This window comes from Nicotiana tomentosiformis, chromosome 4, assembly GCF_000390325.3.
Source record: "Nicotiana tomentosiformis chromosome 4, ASM39032v3, whole genome shotgun sequence".
Lineage (NCBI taxonomy): Eukaryota > Viridiplantae > Streptophyta > Magnoliopsida > Solanales > Solanaceae > Nicotiana > Nicotiana tomentosiformis.
The window spans coordinates 18320498-18338722 of record NC_090815.1 but is presented as its reverse complement, the minus strand read 5'-3'; the positions used below and the strand labels follow the sequence as shown (position 1 = coordinate 18338722).

The 18225-nt window shown below is 38.1% G+C and overlaps 2 long non-coding RNA genes across 2 annotated transcripts; one reads left to right on the top strand and one right to left on the bottom strand.

The window, feature by feature from the left end:
* The first annotated feature begins 638 nt into the window (after positions 1-638).
* On the top strand, positions 639-1573 carry LOC104089247 (uncharacterized). The gene is made up of 2 exons (XR_684724.3): positions 639-1100; positions 1184-1573. It is a non-coding gene; the product is annotated as an uncharacterized lncRNA (long non-coding RNA).
* A 539-nt stretch (positions 1574-2112) lies between these two features.
* Positions 2113-4026, bottom strand: LOC138908896 (uncharacterized). The gene is made up of 2 exons (XR_011415296.1): positions 2626-4026; positions 2113-2541 (listed from the first exon to the last, which is right to left on the bottom strand). It is a non-coding gene; the product is annotated as an uncharacterized lncRNA (long non-coding RNA).
* Between the last annotated feature and the right edge of the window lie 14199 nt (positions 4027-18225).

Below are 18225 nucleotides of genomic sequence, written 5' to 3'. Positions count from 1 at the left end.
ATGAGTTAGTTTACTGAAAACCTTTAAATCACATGTCTCTGCGTGTTGCGTTCCACATAGAGTCAGCATGAATGCCTATTCTGCCTTTACACCTCAAGAGGAGATTAAAACAAATAAACACAAAGCAAGATAACTGCCGTAAAAGAAAAGACACTATATAAATCCAGACAAGCACCAGAATTGTTGACCCTACATAGCAGATTGAAATATTTGAATGGCTATTTTTTTCCTTAGCCTGATTTACAAAGCAACAATTCTAAATGGATGACTCACTCATGTTTCAAAAGGGGATTTGAGTCAGGTGGCGGTCATGGATCACCACTAAACTGTTATCTTGTCAACTTTAATCATATAAAACTAATCAAACTAACTTGGGATAATTTTTGAATATTCGAGAAGGATTCTTTTAGCAATTTAAAGTTTAGAGTTATTACAACATCCCTCTAGAGAGTAGAAACTATTAATTTTAGTTTAAACAAATGCTTACTCATAAATCCTTATCTATATAAAAATTATCGGTCGATTTGTATGGAAAGAAGTAAAGTCGATTTAGGGTGAATTAAGCAACCATGACTTAAATATTCAATACTCTCTTACTTTTGCTCAACTTACAAAAGTAGGTTGCATCATAAAGCAAATCTGCCAACTCCTCCTCAAACACCTATATATAATTCTACAAGGAATGTTCTTAAGCCATCAACCATTCTATGTCAAATTTCTAAAAACTTAAAAGATTGATCTGACATAAAGAGAAGAGGGATGAGAATCATTGGGCTTGATGGCAAAAGAACAAAGGGATGCCATTTTAATGGATATTTGACAATGATAGACAACTCTAAAGAGTAGTTGACAGCCATTTAGCCAATAATTGACATTCGCATCTGTAGTCCAAAAATATTGGTAATATTAGGTTAAATATGCCAAACAAGGGAAAAGGGGTCTATTTTGTGCCAATCTTTTACCCGAGTGGCATATAATTTGTCAAAGCTTGTCCAATGGCAGGCCTTCTCTTCATCTCTACTGATAAAATTGCTTTCTGTAGTGAGCGATCAATAAAACTCTTATCTCCAACTGGAAAGTTGCTAAAAATCTGTTACAAGGTACCCCTCTGCTCTGTTTTCCTTTCATGTGTAATTTTCTAGCCATGTAAAGCATAATCTAATAGGCCGGTTCATAATTGTAGGTATCGATCCCAATAAGTAAAATAAAGAAAGCACAAGAGAGTGGGAATATGGAAAAGCGATCACAGAAGTATATACAAGTAGTTACAGCGGATGATTTTGACTTATGATTTATGGGATTCCTTAATCATCAAAAGACTCTGCAGCAGGCAATTTCCAGTTCTTCAAGCAAGCTAAGAAGATAACTTTTTCTCCTTTTCTTTTTCATTTTGTTTCCAAATTCGCCTTTCATCAATGTAAAATGTTGATGCAAAACGAATTGGATCTGTTCAAACTTGTAACTAGCTCCATTTTTCCGAGGTTTTCGGTTTTGTAGGCTGAGCCTTGGGCGTTAATATGTACAGATTTATTGTAAAACTAATGTAAACTGAAGGCTAATTCATGTTTTGGGACTTGGCCATAGTCATCCAACCATTTTCATGAAACCTAGGGTGAATCTTGATTCATCCATCTCCTTCACATCATCCCCACAGGTCACAGCATAATCATACACCAACCATAATCTATAAAGAGCTCAATTCCTCAACAGCCCCATAGAGTGGCGGTCTAGCAACCGGGCTCACAATCGCTATTTTTGAGCTTGGGCTTGCTGTCTCACGGACATTGGCTGCTGTGATCGTGAGTCATGTGTCGCGACCACAACTTCCTCCTCTGTACTGAGCTAGACTATGCAGAAATCACTCATATTGTGGCTTCCTTACTATGATCACAACACTAGTTCATTTCGACCATTGTTGCTCTTTTCTCACCCACAGTCCATTTTGATCCCCGTAGAGAGCGAGCGAACAATCTTAAGGCAATACTTGTAGCCATATTTTAAACACTCACACCATCCAACTAACTTAATTTAGTCCCAAGTATGCATACAACATCTCAAATGCCTCCAATATAAAGAGATACAATTTTGAAAAAGTAGTTCGTTATAATATCCTTATTTTTTTTAAAAGTAAGAAGTTGTATTAATAAGGCATCCAGAAGATGCTGATTACAAAAGATGGCAAAAGTGTACAGTGTCTAAGAAGACACTGAATTAGCTCATGTACAGTGTTTAAGCTAGGATCAGGGAGCTAACAAAATCCAAAATATTATTCACACTATTAACAGGAGTATGGAAGTTCCAACTAAACAAACTAACTAAACATAGCTTTTAAAGAGTGTATTGGAGTTGAGATTCCATCAAAACATATGTGGTTCCTTTCATTCCATAAGCACCAAAAAATTGCAGATGAGATCATTCTCCAGATCCTCTTGATGGCTTTATCAAATCTAAAAAACTTCCTGCTAACATATGCATTTTTGATGTGGAAAGGCATCACCCATGCTGAGCCAAAAATAGAGTAGAAGAAATTCCAAATGTCACCTGTTATTGGGCAATGGAGAAATAAATGGTTGACACTCTCTCAATTTTGCTGGCATAGATAGCATTTATTAAATAGTATAATACCTCTTCTTCTTAGGTTATCTTTTGTTAAGCAAGATTCTCTGAGAGCTAACCAGGTGAAGCAAGATACTTTGAGTGGTTGTCTAGTCCTCCAGACATGTTTTCAAGGCTAGTCCTCAAGTATCCCATTCTGTGAACATATGAGATTATAGATGGCTTTGACTGTGTACTTTCCTCCTATTGAATTGACCCAGATGAGTCTTTCAGGTTGATGCTCTTTAATTTTGCATTCTTCCAATGTGGACAATATTAGAAGCAGATCATTCATTTCCCAGTCTTGGAGGTTTTTTCTGAATAGAGGATTCCAAGTGTTCCCCTCCCTGTTGTGAGCATTCAATGAATTGTAACAACCAGCTATCTGATACAACCCAGGATATGATTCTCTCAGTGTTGTGTGACCTATCCATATGTCCTCCCAGAATTTTACATGAGAGCCATTGCCAACTTTGTATGTTATTTCTCGGAAAAAATCATGTTTCCCACCTCATGTGGGGCATTGTTTTCTTTGGTGCACCACTGGTTTTGAGCTCCATGCTTTGTCGTAATGACATCCTCCCAATAGGCAAGTTCAAGCTGCCCATACCTCCATAGCCACTTCATTAACATGTTTTTGTTATGGAGCTTTAGGTTCCTGAGTCCCATTCCCCCATCATATTTAGGCCGAATAACTTTGGCCCATTTCACCAAAGGGAATTTGTGAGTTGTGTTGTTGCCCTCCCATAGAAACCTCCTTCTCAATCTTTCTAGTTGTTTCAGAACTGAGCTTGGCATAGGGTATAACGACATACAATAAGTAGGGATGCTGTCAAGAACACTGATAATTAAAGTGAGTCTGCCACCCATTGAGAGATACTGCATTTGCCAAGCTGAAAGTCTCTTTTCTACTTTTTCTACAACATCACTCCATACACCGATTGATTTATATTTAGCACCCAAAGGTAAACCTAGGTATGTAGTGGGGAGAGATCCTATTTTACAACACAAGAACTCGGCCAATTCTTCTAGGTTGGAGACTTCATTGATTAGGTATATGGTGCTTTTAAGCATGTTGATCTGTAATCCAGAAATGCCTTCAAAGATGAGCAAAGTGAGATTGAGATGAGATACTTGGAGTCTCTCTGCTCCACAAAAGATCAGTGTGTCATCTGCAATAGCAAATGGGAGACAGTGACTAAATTAGCTGGATTTCTTCCCACTTGAAACCCCTGTATCCAATTCATCTCCTTGGCTTTGACCAGCATTTGTGTAAGGCCTTCCATGGCCAGTAAAAGGAGGAATGGAGAAAGGGGATCTCCTAGCCTGAGGCCTTTTTGTGGGGGAGAAAAGACCTACCGGACTCCTATTCACCAGCACATAATAGAGAAAAAGACCCTCTATAATCCCTCAAAATTTTAATAGCCCATATTTTTTCTCCATTGACACAAGATGTTCCTCTGGCCCAAACGTATTATATCTAATAGCCCGAAATGTCTATTTTATATATTTTTGTGTATAGTGACAGTCTATTTTGTATAGTCGCAGTCTATTGTATATAAATTGTATAGTGACAGTCTATTTAGTATAGATTTTATATAGTGACAGTCTATTGTATATATTTTGTATAGTGACAGTCTATTTAGTATATGTTTTGAATATATTTTATAAAGTGACAATCTATTGTATATAAATTGTACAATGATAGTCTATTTTATATATTTTCTGTATAGTGATAATCTATTTTGTGTAGATCTTCCACCACATTCGTGCCTTGTATACTACCACTTACCAAGACATAATTGGAAAATCAAATGACCAATTGCATATCTGAATTTAAAAGTTATAACCAGAATTGTATTCTTCTTTTCATAAATTTCCTTTTCTTTCTATTTTGATGAAACCATGTAAGCCAAAAAGGATTATAGCTTGTCAGGAAAATAATAAAAATAATTATATGGTCCCTCATAAAATTTGCCAATTGGCAACATTGGTGATTGATGTAATTCTTCTTAATTCATACTTCTAATGTTTTCAGTGGGAGGATTATTTAATGACACTAAAACCCAAAATTCTTGCAAATGAAAAATAATGTAAATGGTTATACGTGTCCTCTGGCTAATTGTCATGCTTCACGGTTAAACAAACAAATAAAAAGAGCAAAATTCTGAAAAGCAAAAATCCCCAGCTACTTGTTTCACTGAAAAGCAGAACAAGCCTCAAGATTTCACCAGAAAATTCATAAAACCCCAAGATGTTTTTCTGCAAGATTTTACCTTTAACCAATAAAGCAAACATCTTTATAATCCTCATATAAAACTACGTCTTCCACCCCCTTCTGCTCCGATCATCTTGTTGATCATTCTTATTTTGTGGGATATTTGAAATTTTTGGGAAAAAATAGAAAATTTGTTGAAGAAAAACATGTTTTTTCTTATAAATTTTCCTTACTCCAATTGATGAGAAACCTGGGAAAGAGAAAGGACATAGTTAAATCCTTTGTTTGTCAATATAGGTGGGCAACTATCCATTCCGACAAACTCCAGTTTGTCAATTTCGGTGGCTAGCCGCTAGAATTATTTTTGGGCTATAAAATATATATTATAATTTTTGGCTACCGGATATTATAAGTTTGGCTCGAGTGACTATAAATGAATTTTTCTCCACATAATACTTTACTGAACAAATGTTGAAATAAATTCACCTAATCCATTTGTTACCAAATCTCATCATCTTCAGCATGTTGATAAGGTATGACCAGTTTTGATTGATCAAAATCCTTCTCAATATCGAGTTTGCACAGTAAGACAGTTTTCATATTTTTGATTCTCCAATCCAAAACTTCATTTGCAATCAAGGATGCATCTGTGATTTGTCTATTTTTGATGAAGGCACTTTGTTGACCAGAGCCTAGCTTCCCAATAACTCTTTTCATTCTTTCAGCAAGGATCTTCGCCACCAATTTATAGACATTACTTATTAGACTAATTGGTCTGAAATCCTTAAGCTCAACTGCACCTTTCTTCTTTGGGATGAGTGTTATGAATGAAGTATTACAAGATCTAACCATATGACCATGTTGGTGGTCATGGTTAAGGGCTCCCATGAAGTCCAACTTGAGAACCTCCTAGCATTTTTGAAAAAATACCATGGTGTAACCATCAGGGCCTGGTGCTTTGTCTGAGGCATAGGAATTTAAGGCTTCAAGGACCTCTAGTTCCTCAAAAGGAGATTATATGTCCTCTCTATCATTTGAGCTGAGTGTGTGTAAACCTCTAAATTCTACTAAAGGTCTCCATGCTTCCTTCTCTATGTACAAATTTTGAAAGTAGCACAAAATTTCCTCCTTGATTAATCCTTTATCTTCAATTATCTCTTCTCCCACCTTGAGTAGATCAATACAGTTACCCCTTCTTCTTAAGTTTGCCATTTTTTGAAAGTACTTTGTGTTCCTGTCTCCATCCTTCAGCCATAGACACCTGGACTTTTGCCTCCAGGAGGTTTCCTCAGCAATTGCCAATTGTTCAAGTTCCAATTTTAAGTTGAATGATTTCATCTTTTCCTCTGGTGTTTGAACTCTATGCTTTGTTGTTTGCTCTAGTAATTGCAAATCAGCAAGAGCTTTGTTCCTTTTGGTTTTCACGTTACCGAAGACTTCTTTGTTCCATCAAGTAAGGTCCTTCTTTAGGCTCCTTAGTTTTTGGATAAGGATGAAATCTAGGTTGCCAGTAACTGAATAAGATTGCCACCATCCCTTTATCTTGTCCAAAACCCCTCTGATTTGAGCCACATATTCTCAATTTTGAAATAAGAAGGTGTAGTTTCCCAATCTCCACTCTCCAAAAGGATTAGCTTATGATCTGAAATTAATCTAGGCATAGCAATTTGGTACACATTCTTGAAAATTTCATTCCATTCAATTGAGAATATGTAACGACCCGGCCGGTCGTTCCGAGAGTTATAGCCCCGTTTTCCCCATTTCTGCTTCTTTATATGTTGTTTAGCTGTGTTGTGTTATACCAGGTTAGTTGGTTCGGGTCCAGAGTGGATTGAGACACTTAGTCTCCTATTTAGAAGTTTAAGTTGGAAAAGTCGACCGGATGTTGACCTATGTGTAAACGATGTCGGATTTGAAATTTTAAGGTTCTGTTAGCTCCGCTAGGTAATTTTGGACTTAGGAGTGTGTCTGGAATGTGATTTGGAGGTCCGTAGTGGAATTAGGCTTGAATTGGCAAAAGTCAAAAATTTGGCGATTTCGGTCGGCAATGAAAAATTTCATATCGGGGTCGGAATGGATTTCCAGGAGTAGGTTCGTGGTGTCATTTGTGACGTGTGTGTAAAATTTGAGGTTATTCGGACGTGGTTTGGTTGGTTTCGGCATCGGTTGTCGAATTTGGAAGTTTAGAAGTTCTTAGGCTTGAATCCGAGGGTAATTTGGTGTTTTGATGTTGTTTTGAGTGATTCAAAGATTCGACTAAGTTTGTATGTTGATATATGACTTGTGGTATTTTTGGTTGAGGTCCCGAGAGCCTCGGGGTGATTTTGGGTGGTTAACAGATTTGTTGAAGTTGGAAAATGCAGCTTAAGTTGCTGCTACTGATATTTCTGCACCTGTGGAAGGGGGAGTCGCAGGTGCGAGGTCGCAGGTGCGTTTGGGGTAGCCGTAGATGCGAAAATGGAAGGCCAAGGCTGGGAACGCAGGTGCGAAGGATTGGCCGCCGGTGCGAGGCCTCGAGCATAGATGCGAAAAAGAAGAGTTGAGCCGGTTCCGCAGAAGCGGAAGTGTTGCGCAGGTGCGCGCCCGCAGGTGCGGAACCTGGGGCGTAGGTGCGGAATTTGAGGACTTAAGTGGTTCTCGCAGGTGCGAGGATTCAATCGCACGTGAGGTTCCGCAGGAGCAGACATTTGGCCGCAGGTGCGAATGTGCTGGGCAGAAAACCTCCAGCTCATGGTTTTGTCTTTCATTTTCAATTTTGGGCTTGAGGAACTCGGGAGAGGGGAGATTTTTTGAAGGTTTTCAAGGAGCAACGTTGGGCTAAGTGATTCTAACCCATAATGGTATAAATTTCGTGAATCTATAGCTTTGTTCATCATTAATTAGTAGGATTTTTGAAGTGAAATAAGGGGTAGGGCTTGGGATATTTGGAGAGTAATTTAAGGATTTGAAGGACCAAACGATGCCGGATTTTGATGAATTTGATATGGTTAGATTCGTGAGTGGATGAGCTTTCTAGTTTTGTAAATTTTGTCGTATTTCAAGACGTGGGCCCGGGGGCCGGGTTTGAGCCACTTTCGGGTTTTGGGCTAATTTGATAGTTTTTCTTGTGGAATTCATTCCATTAGCATATATTGATGGTATTGTACTGATTGTGAATAGATTCGGAGCTTTGGAGGCCAAGTAGAGAGGCAAGAGCATCGCGGGGTAGAGATTTGACCGGATTGAGGTAAGTAACGATTGTAAATCTAGTCTTGAGGGTATGAAACCCCAGATTTCGTATCATTTACTATTTTGAGGTGACGCACATGCTAGGTGATGGGCGTGTGGGCATGCACCGTTGGAGATTGTGACTTGGTCCATCTTGTAGCAACTGTAAAGTTGCATATTTTGTTGAAACTATATGATACTTTTGAGTTTTAGAAATGAGTTTCTATAAATTGGGCGGAATGTCATATTTGGGCCTTGTGCCAATGCTGTTTGGACCCTTAGGGGCCTTTTTCTTACTATCCTCTCATTGTTTTTGATTGAAAATCTATACTCAGTAATGGTTATACCTATTTACTACATAACTCAGTTTTATTACTTTGTTTTGATGCATATAAATGTTGTTTTGGGCTGAGCACCCTGTTTTTACTGAGAGGTTTATGACTGAGTGAGGTCAAGGGCCTGATTTGTGAGGATATTTATGGGATCGGGCTGCACGCCGCAGTGTGTTTGATATAGGCCGAGGGCCTGAGTGATTTATGCCATGATTTGGCTTGATATAGCACTTGGGCTGAAGGAGCCCCTCCGGAGTCTGTACACACCCCTAGTGAGCGCAGGTACCTACTAAGTGCGAGTGTCGAGTGCTGAGTGACTGGGAGGCATGAGTGATTGTGAGGTATGCCCGAGTGGCAGGAGTGATTGTGAGGTATGCCCGAGGGGCTGTATATGAGTGATGTTTTGCCCGAGGGGTTGTTTATGATTTCATCATTTGTTTTGCTCACCTTTGCAATGAGCCTTTGTTTGAAACTGTTGAAAAATATCTTTAAATGATTTTTTACTGGAACTGGGTTTTAAAAGAGATGATTTGATTCAAACACTAGTTTTTTTAGCATGTTGTATTTTTATCGAGATTTCATGATATGAACTTTATATGCTTTGTTGCTCGTCACTACTGCTCAGTCTTTATTTACTGTTGTTACTTACTGAGTTGGCATACTCACGTTACTCCCTGCACCTTGTGTGTAGATCCAGGTGTAGCTGGATACGGTAGCGGTTATTGATTATTCTGGCTGCAGATTTTCTCGGGGATAGCAAGGTAGCTGCTTGGCGATCGCAGCCCCTGCTCTTCTCCCTCTTATCTTCCTTTAGTTGTATTTAGCTATTTTCCAAACTATGTTAGTCTCAATATTGTCAGATAAATTATAGTAGATGCTCATGACTAGTGATACCCCGATGTCGGGCTTTTCTTTCCGCACTTTTGTCTTGATTTGAACTCCTTTACGAAGGGTTTTATGTTAGATAGCCTTGAAATTATCTTTGAAATGAAAATATCGGTTTGTTTTGGAAATAAGTCGGCTTGCCTAATTCCACGATAGGCGCCATTACGACAGGGTTAGTTTGGGTCATGACAGAATAGGAACCTATCAATCCTTGATGCTTGTAGAGAAGCCTCACCTCTTGACCATGTGTATAAAGTTCCCTGAAGTGGTGGATCAATCAGACCTAACTCCTGGATTGTGTCTGAGAATCTCCACATAACCCTGGATCTTCTTACGCTATTTAATCTCTCACTTTCAAATCTGTAGACTCCACCAAATACCCAATTGTCAGACCACAACCCCCTGATTACTCAAGTTCGTGCCAAAGAACAGTTCTTTCAGGGTTGGTGTGAGGATCATACACCCCTGTGAATACCCAATTGAAATCTTCTAATAAACTTTCAAATCTGTAGGAGATTGAAAAGTGTAATGACCCAACCGGTCATTTTGACTTTTAGAATCCCGTTCTCTAAAATAAAACTCTCTGTATGTGCTTTTATAAATTATGACTTGCAGGGATGGTTGGTACGGGATTTGGAAGTGTTCAGGTTGAAATCGGAACACTTGGTTCCTTAAGTTGGCCTTAAAATGCTAAGTTTGACTTCGGTCAACATTTTGAGAAAAAGACACCGGAATAGAATTTTGATGATTCCGTAGTGAAATTAGGCTTGAAATGGCTAAAATAGGAATCCAGTTTTGAAAATTTTCATAGCTCCATTATGTCATTTATGACTTGCATGCAAAATTTGAGGTCAATCGGACTTGATTTGATAGGTTTCGGCATCGAATGTAGAAGTTGGAAATTCTTAAGTTTCATTAAGCATGAATTGGGGTGTGATTTATGATTTTAGTGTTATTTGATGTGATTTGAGGCTTCAACTAAGTTCATATGTTATTTTAGGACTTGTTGGTGTATTTGGTTGAGGCCCCAAGGGCCTCGGGTGAGTTTCAGATGGTTAACGGGTCATAAGTTGGACCTAAACAGTTGTTGCAAAAGCTGCTGCAATATTTATGCTGGAAGTGCAGAAAAACCGAGCCCAGAAATTGAGCCAGAAATCGAGGCCGAGATCGAAGGCCGGGGATCGAAGCCATGATCGAAGGCAAGGCTCGAGGGCCATGAACAAAGCCAGGCTCGAGGTCCATGATCGAAGGCAAGGCTTGAGGACCATGATCGAGGCCCAGGATCGAGGTCCATGACCGAGGCTAGGATTGAGGGCCATAAAGATCGATGCTCGGGATCGAAGGCTGCCTGGGCAGTTATATAAAATAGGGGACTTCATCCCATTTGCCATTTTTGACGAATTGGAGCTTGAGGAGAGGCGCTTTTTGATAGATTTTCAAGGAAAAACATTGAGGTAAGTGATTCTAACTCGGATTTGGACAATATACACGAATATATTATTGTGCTCACTATTTAATTAGTGTTATGAGATTGAAATTTTAGAAAATTATAGAAATCTAGTAGAAACGAATTTTTGAGATTTCGGTGTCGATTCGGAGTCGAATTTGAGTGAAGCTAGTATGGTTGAACTCGTAATTGAATGGGTTATCGGATTTTGTGAGTTTTGCCGGATTCCGAGATGTGGCCCCCCACAAGCAATTTTTGAGCTAATTTTGGATTTATTGAAAAATGTAGTATTTTCTTATGAAATTGATTCCTATAATTTTTGTTGACTGTATCGAATTAATTATGACTAGATTCGAGTCGATCGGAGTCGAAAATCGAGGAAAAGGTATACTACTTGATTAAATTGGAGCAAGTCGAGGTAAGTGACTTGTCTAACCTTATGTGTGGGAAATTTCCCCTAGGATTGGTATTGTTGTGATAATTGCAATGTGTTGAAGGTCGTGCACACGAGGTGACGAGTGTGTACACGGGCTAAATATGGAAGATTATGTCTTTAAATTGTGTTGAGCGTTGTTGCATATAAATTAAATTATTTTATTCTGTTATACTCATCATCATTAATATATTTTCGTATTTTAAATTTGCCTGACTTGTTACTGCTAAGTATTTTACTTCTTTATTTGAAACTCTATTTTCTTTTGTTCTGTGCATTACTTGAAGGATGAATTTCTTAATTTAAATATTATTTTTAAAATGAATTATTTTACATTTAAAAATTTAATATTTAGACAAGGTGTTAAATTTGTAAAATATTATTTTTGCTGAATATTTTATGAGATTTTCGTACTCATTGTGATGGAGCCGTGAGCTCTTTATTATGGAAAAATATTGTTGTTGATTTATTTTGGCATGAGCCGTGAGCTCTTTATTGTGGAAAAATATTGTTATTGATTTATTTTGGCAAGTTGAAATATTTGGGCACTTGAGGTGCAAATTGTGATATTGATACGCATGCGGTGGTATAAGGTCTGGGTGTGAAAACGCATGCGGTGAGATAAGGGTGGCTTGATATGCGTGGCTAGTAGGGAGAACTACTAGAAGTCATGCGGTGTGATAAGGATGACTAAAATACGGGATGCTATTTCGGAGAAAAATATTTTCTTTAAAACTAAATTGTGAAGGCTCCCGCGGTGAGACAAGAAAATTAGATATTGTGAATTTATTTATGATTTGGGACTACGAGGCAGTACCTCGGGAGTGCCCTTGTTGATATTGATTTATGGCCGCAGATGCCTTTGATTATTATTGTGATTTTCTTGAAATTGAAAAGAGTTTTGTTTTGTTTCCACGATGTATTATTTGCCATTATTTGGTGTAATTAAATAGTGACACACTACTTGATTCATTTTCATTGTCATTTTATCTTATTATATTGTTAAACATTTTACCTTGTTATTATTTATTTTCCAGTATGGCCTGACCTGACCTCGTCAAAAATCTACCGAGGTTAGGCTTGGCACTTACTGGGTACCGCTGTGGTGTACTCATACTACGCTTCTGCACATCTTTTTGTGTAGATACAGGTACATCTTATCAGACCAGGCATCCGTAAACTAGCTGTACGAGGAGATTTCGAGGTATATCTGCCAGCATCCGCAGATCCGGAGTCCCCTTCTATCTTACTATGTTGTCTTCCTTATTTGCTTTAGACTCTCATATATAGAGACATAGAGAATAAATTCTTAGAAGCTTGTGACTTATTTCTACAAGGTTTTGAGTGTTGAAATTGTTTGAATTATGATTTATTTATTTAAGATATTTATTATTATTCTGCATTGATAGGCTTACCTAGTCTTAGAGACTAGGTACCATCACGACCTCCTACAGAGGGAATTTGGGGTCGTGACAAAAAGTTCCCCACTTCAGAGTCTACACAATTCCAATTCCTTCTATCCCACATAATTAGGATCCCCCTTTACTACCATATGCCTTCAGTTCATCCCATGCCACCCATCTATTTCCCCATATTTGATTAATCAAGGAATTGCTTCAATCCTCTATTTTTGTTTCTTGTAAGCATAGAATATCTATCCTCATCTTGTGTACAAGGGATTTTAAAGTACTCCTTTTACTCTTCCTGTTAAGTCTCTGTACATTCCATCTTATGATTTTGATATTCATTTAGAATGGATCTTTTGAGACCCGTCCCTTTATTTCTTGCCACTGCTGCTGTCCTTTTGTAGACCCCAAGCCAATTTCTTAAGCTCAGAACCCCCTATAGACATCCCTTTTTTTTAACTCCACTTCTGCATTTTCCTGTTGTTGTAATTGGATATTCCTTTTCTCCTCCATTCTAATGATTAGCCCCATAATGTCTGATTAGAAGCCTGTAACATGTCCCCTGAATGCTATGCAGGCTTTCAACAGTACCATTTTCATCCATCTTGAGGTTTCCACCACTGTAGGTGTGTCCACCATTTGCATGCATAATTTAGATGAATCATCTGTGTCGTACCACGGCAAAGGGAGGAAATTGTAGAAAGACTTAGAAGAAAAATCTGATTCCGAGCCGCTAACCCTTGGGGATACCGTTTGCATGAGCAATTCTGACAAATTAGGATTGATACACATACATACACACACACATATTTTATGTATATTAATATATATGTACTAGTGAAACCAAGAGAGTAGAATAGTAGGGTACCATACCCCTAAACTCTACAATCCAAAATTTTTTTTATAAGCATAAGGCTTTTTATATTTTGATTTAAGTATAACTACTTCTTTCTTGAGATTTTTCCTGTAACAGTTATCGCTCTTCTCATTTTGGACATAATAGATGTTTACTTCATTTTATTTATGTTTTAAATAAGTAAACTCATTTTCAACAAAAAATGACCAAACAACTTGTTAGATAAAATAATTCTTAAAATTAATGATAACACATTGCACTAATCTAAAAATATTATTTCGTCCGTTTCAATTTATGTGATGGAGTTTGACTCGGCACGAAATTTAAGAAAAAAAGAACATTTGGAACTTAAAGTCTTAAGCCTACCATAAGATTTTTAGACTATAAGAACATGACACTAGGGGTACATTGAAATTTTTTAAATTACATTATTTCCAAATTTGGGTATACTAGGTGAGATGAGATTAAGAATAAAGTTACCCGAGACACGGTTGGAGTGGCCCCAATAGAGGATAAGATGAGGGAATTGAGACTGAGATGATTTGGACACATGAAGAGGAAGGGTGTATTTGCCCTGGTGAGGAGATGTGAGAGGTTAGCCTTGATCGGTCGGAAGAGAGGTAGAGGTAGGCCTATGAAGTATTGAGGAGATGTGATTAGGCAGGATATGGTGCAGCTGTATCTTACTGAGGACATGACCCTTGATAGAAGGGTGTGGAGGTCAAGAATTATGGTAGGAGGTTCGTCGGTAGTCGAGCGTATTTCTATGATGTACCAGTAGATAGTAGTATTAGCATTGTACTCTCGTACTCTTAGAGTTCTATTATTACCCAATGTTTCTTTCACTTCAGTTAACTTATTATCTTGTTGATATGTTACTGCTTGTTGATTTCTACCTTTTTGTCATTTTTCTTTAGCCAAGGGTCTTCAGAATAGCCTCTCTACCTTCACAAGATAGGGATTGTTAGATTTAGATTTTAATGATAGACAATAACTTAATTCTACTTGCAGGAAACCAATCCCACAAGATGTGGAAAAGACTCTGATCTGGAAGCACAAATCAAGGAGGCAAGAATCAAGTTGTAGTCGTGCGTTCTATGGAAACTGGATATTCGAATCAACTATTATGGAAGGCATAAATCAATCAACATAAGATGATCAATCAATCAATATAGAAAATCAATCATGTGGATACTCGAATCAATCATTTATGGAAGGCATCAATCAACCTATATAGAAGATCCTCTGAAAGTATTCTTTCCAATGACTCACTAGGAAAAGGAAATCAAGGAATCAGCGAAAGAAAGAGTCCATTCTATCTTTGGTGTATAGAAGATCCTCTGAGAATATTCTCTCCACCGACTCACAAGGAAAAGAAAATCAAGGAAGTATCGAAAGGAAGAGTCCGTCCTATTTCTAAAATGAAATCATCTTGATTGATTACGGAAATCAACTCCCTTGGGTTGCTGCTCAATCATCACACTATCACGCCATGAAGAATGGGGACCAACTCACCAAGCATCCACATACTTTGATCAAACCAAAATCAATGTTCTACTTCAAACAAACATTGTAGCCTGTCATAGATTTCTTGTGTAACTAAGAAGAGAAGAGAGAGAGAAAAGTACACTGGTGAGGCATTGTATCAACTGTAAGAGAGAATAACAAAGCGATCCAAGACTGTTGGTGTATAACAACATCAACTCATGTGTACTAAGTCACTTCATATTTGAAAGAGAGCACCCTTGCAAGCCAAGGGGACTGGACGTTGGATTCACTCTTAGTCCGAACCAGTATAAAAACACTCTGTGTCTTTTACTTTCTGCAATTTTCTTTCTTATATTTAGTTTCAAAATATCAGTCGACTAGAATGCAAGTTAGTCAACTACCTCGCAAAAGAAAAAAAGAAATTTCAATTCACCCCCTTGCACTTTCAGGGATAAGGTCTGCGTAGATATTACTCTCCCTAGACCCCACTTGTGAGATTACACTGGGTATGTTGTTGTATTTATTATTTCCAAATATAAGATGTGATTCTTTTGAAATGGACTAATAAGAATAATGCCACATAATATGGAATACAGGGAGTTAAAAATAATTTCTTAATAACGTGCTAAGTATTATGAAAGAAACATATGAAAATGTATCAGAACATATAATTATGTTTTGTGCTTATTTTTAAATATTTTTATTTGTCACGATCCAAAATCTCACATGTCGTGATGGCGCCTATCTCAATACTAGGCAAGCCCACAACCAAAAGAAATCACAATTTTCATATAAGTTTGAAAACATAATAAGTAATTTAAGAGTAAAATCCCACAATTTCTGGTACAAAATACGGTGTCTTTATACAATACACTCCCAAAATCCGGTGTCACTGAGTACATGAGTATCTAAATGATAACATAGTCTAACTAATAAAGACACTGTCTAGAAATATAGAATAGTACAAATAGCTGAAAGGAAAGAGGGTCAAGGTGTGCGGACGCACAATAGCTACCTCGATAGTCTCCAATAGATAAATCTTCGAAATCTAGCAGCGGCCATATCCAGAAGTACCTAGATCTGTAAACGAAGTATAAAGTGTAGTATGAGTACAACCGACCCAATGTACTCAATAAGTAACAAGGCCAACATTTGGGCTGAAAGTAGTGACGAGCTCGACATGTACAATTCAATACATAAATAATAGTACAGAAATGTAGACATGCTTTCAGGTTTAACAGTTAAACTCAACATAAGTAAAAATAGACCAAATCCGAATGATATTAGGAATATAACATCTCTATATCTACATGCCAAAGTACATGTCTCACATGATGCACTACAATGAAACCTCGCGTACTCACACTCTTAGAGTACTCAATCACTCAGTACTGTGCGGGGCAAATCCAGCCTATGGAAGATCCATACTCAATATAAATAGCAACGGACAGTCAGTCACTCAGTACTTTATATGGCCAATCTAGCCCAGGGAAAAACCATCCCCAAACATAAATTATTAGGGCAAAATCCATGCACATGGAAGATCCGTCCCTCAATATAAATAGCTAGGGCAAGATCCATGCCCAGGGATAATCCATCCCTCGATCATTTACACCTCAAATCACGTAATCTAGTCACAAAATTCAATAATAATTCGATATTATTGACTAAAAATGGTCACAAGTGACTTACCTCAATAATTCCCATAAACTCTCTAAAAAAGAGCCCCAAAACGTGTTTGAAATGTCCAAAAATGAGAAAAATCTCGGACCCCTTCGGAATGAATATTGCCCAGTAATTTCGCATATGCGGTCTCGCATATGTGAGGAATCCTTTCACTTCTGCGGCTTAGCATGCTTATGCTAACTCGCTTCTGCGGTCGCTGCTTCGCTTCTGCGATACTGGCTGCCCTTCCATCACTTCGCATCTGCGGAGCCTGGCTCGCACCTGCGGGCTCGCAGATGCGGAAGTCTTTATGCACCTGCGATGAAGCCCCTAGCCATCCCCATTCCGCTTCTGCGCCTAGCCATCCGTACCTGCAGCAGCACACCTGTGCCATTCCATCGCATGTGTAGTTGCACCAGAACTGAAAATTATCCAGAATTGCTTCAAGTCCAAATTTTGATTCGTTAATCATCTGATATCTACCTGAGGCCCACGGACCTCAAGCAATTATACCAACACGTCCTAAAATATGATACAAACTTAGTTGGGGCTTCAAATCACATTAAATAACATCAAAAATACGAATCGAACCCCAATTCAAGCCTAATCAAAACTAAGAATTTCCAACTTGTTCATTCGATGCCGAAACCTATTCAATCAAGTCCGATTGACCTCACATTTTGCACACAGGTCATAAATGACACATCAGACCTATTCCAATTTCCGATATCAGATTCGGACCCCGATATCAATATAGTCAACTCCCGATCAAACTTCCAAACCTTTCATTTCCTATTTTCGCCAATTCAACCCAAATTTAACTACAGACTTCAAAATAAATATCCGGACACACTCCTAAGTCTGAAATCACCATACATAGCTATTTGAACCATCAAAATTCCATTTCGAAGTCGTTTACACATAAGTCAACATCCGGTCAACCTTTTCAACTTAAGCTTCCAACCTTGAGACTAAGTGTCACAACCCATTCCAAATCATTCCTAGAACCAAACAAACTACCTCGGCAAGTAACATAATCTGCCGCGTCCGCAAACCTCGGAGTCCCCTTCTACTCTTTCTCATGTCCATTATCTTCTGTATTTTTCCTTTGTTAGACTCTGATGTATAGAGATACTAGATTTTTCTTCTGTAGTTTATGATTCACGATGTTCTGGGTTTTGGGATTGTTGTGTATTTTTGAATAGTTGGTTGAATTTATATTTTTATTTCATTATTTCGCAAAATATTAGGCTTACCTAATTGTAGAGATTAGGTGCCGTCACGATGTCACACGGAGGGGAAATTGGGTCGTGACAATAGAGTTGCCTCCCTTTCAGAATTTGCACGACAATCCGGAGATACTTATCATGATCTTCTTTATTCTTGGAATAGACTAAAATGTCATCAATAAACACCACCACAAATTGATCAAGATAAGGCTTGTATACACGGTTCATTTGATCCATAAATGCAGCGGGAGAATTTGTCAAACCAAATGGCATTACCAAAAATTCATAATGGCCATACCTGGTCCTAAAAGAAGTTTTAGGAACATCTTGCTCCCTCACACGCAACTGATAATATCCAACAGCCTGCTGACCTAATGGACTCGTGACCAGCACATCAAAGTCAAGTCTCACAGATTTAACAGTATCAGGAAATGCAAGTGATGAGCAAACATAAGAGTGCGAAG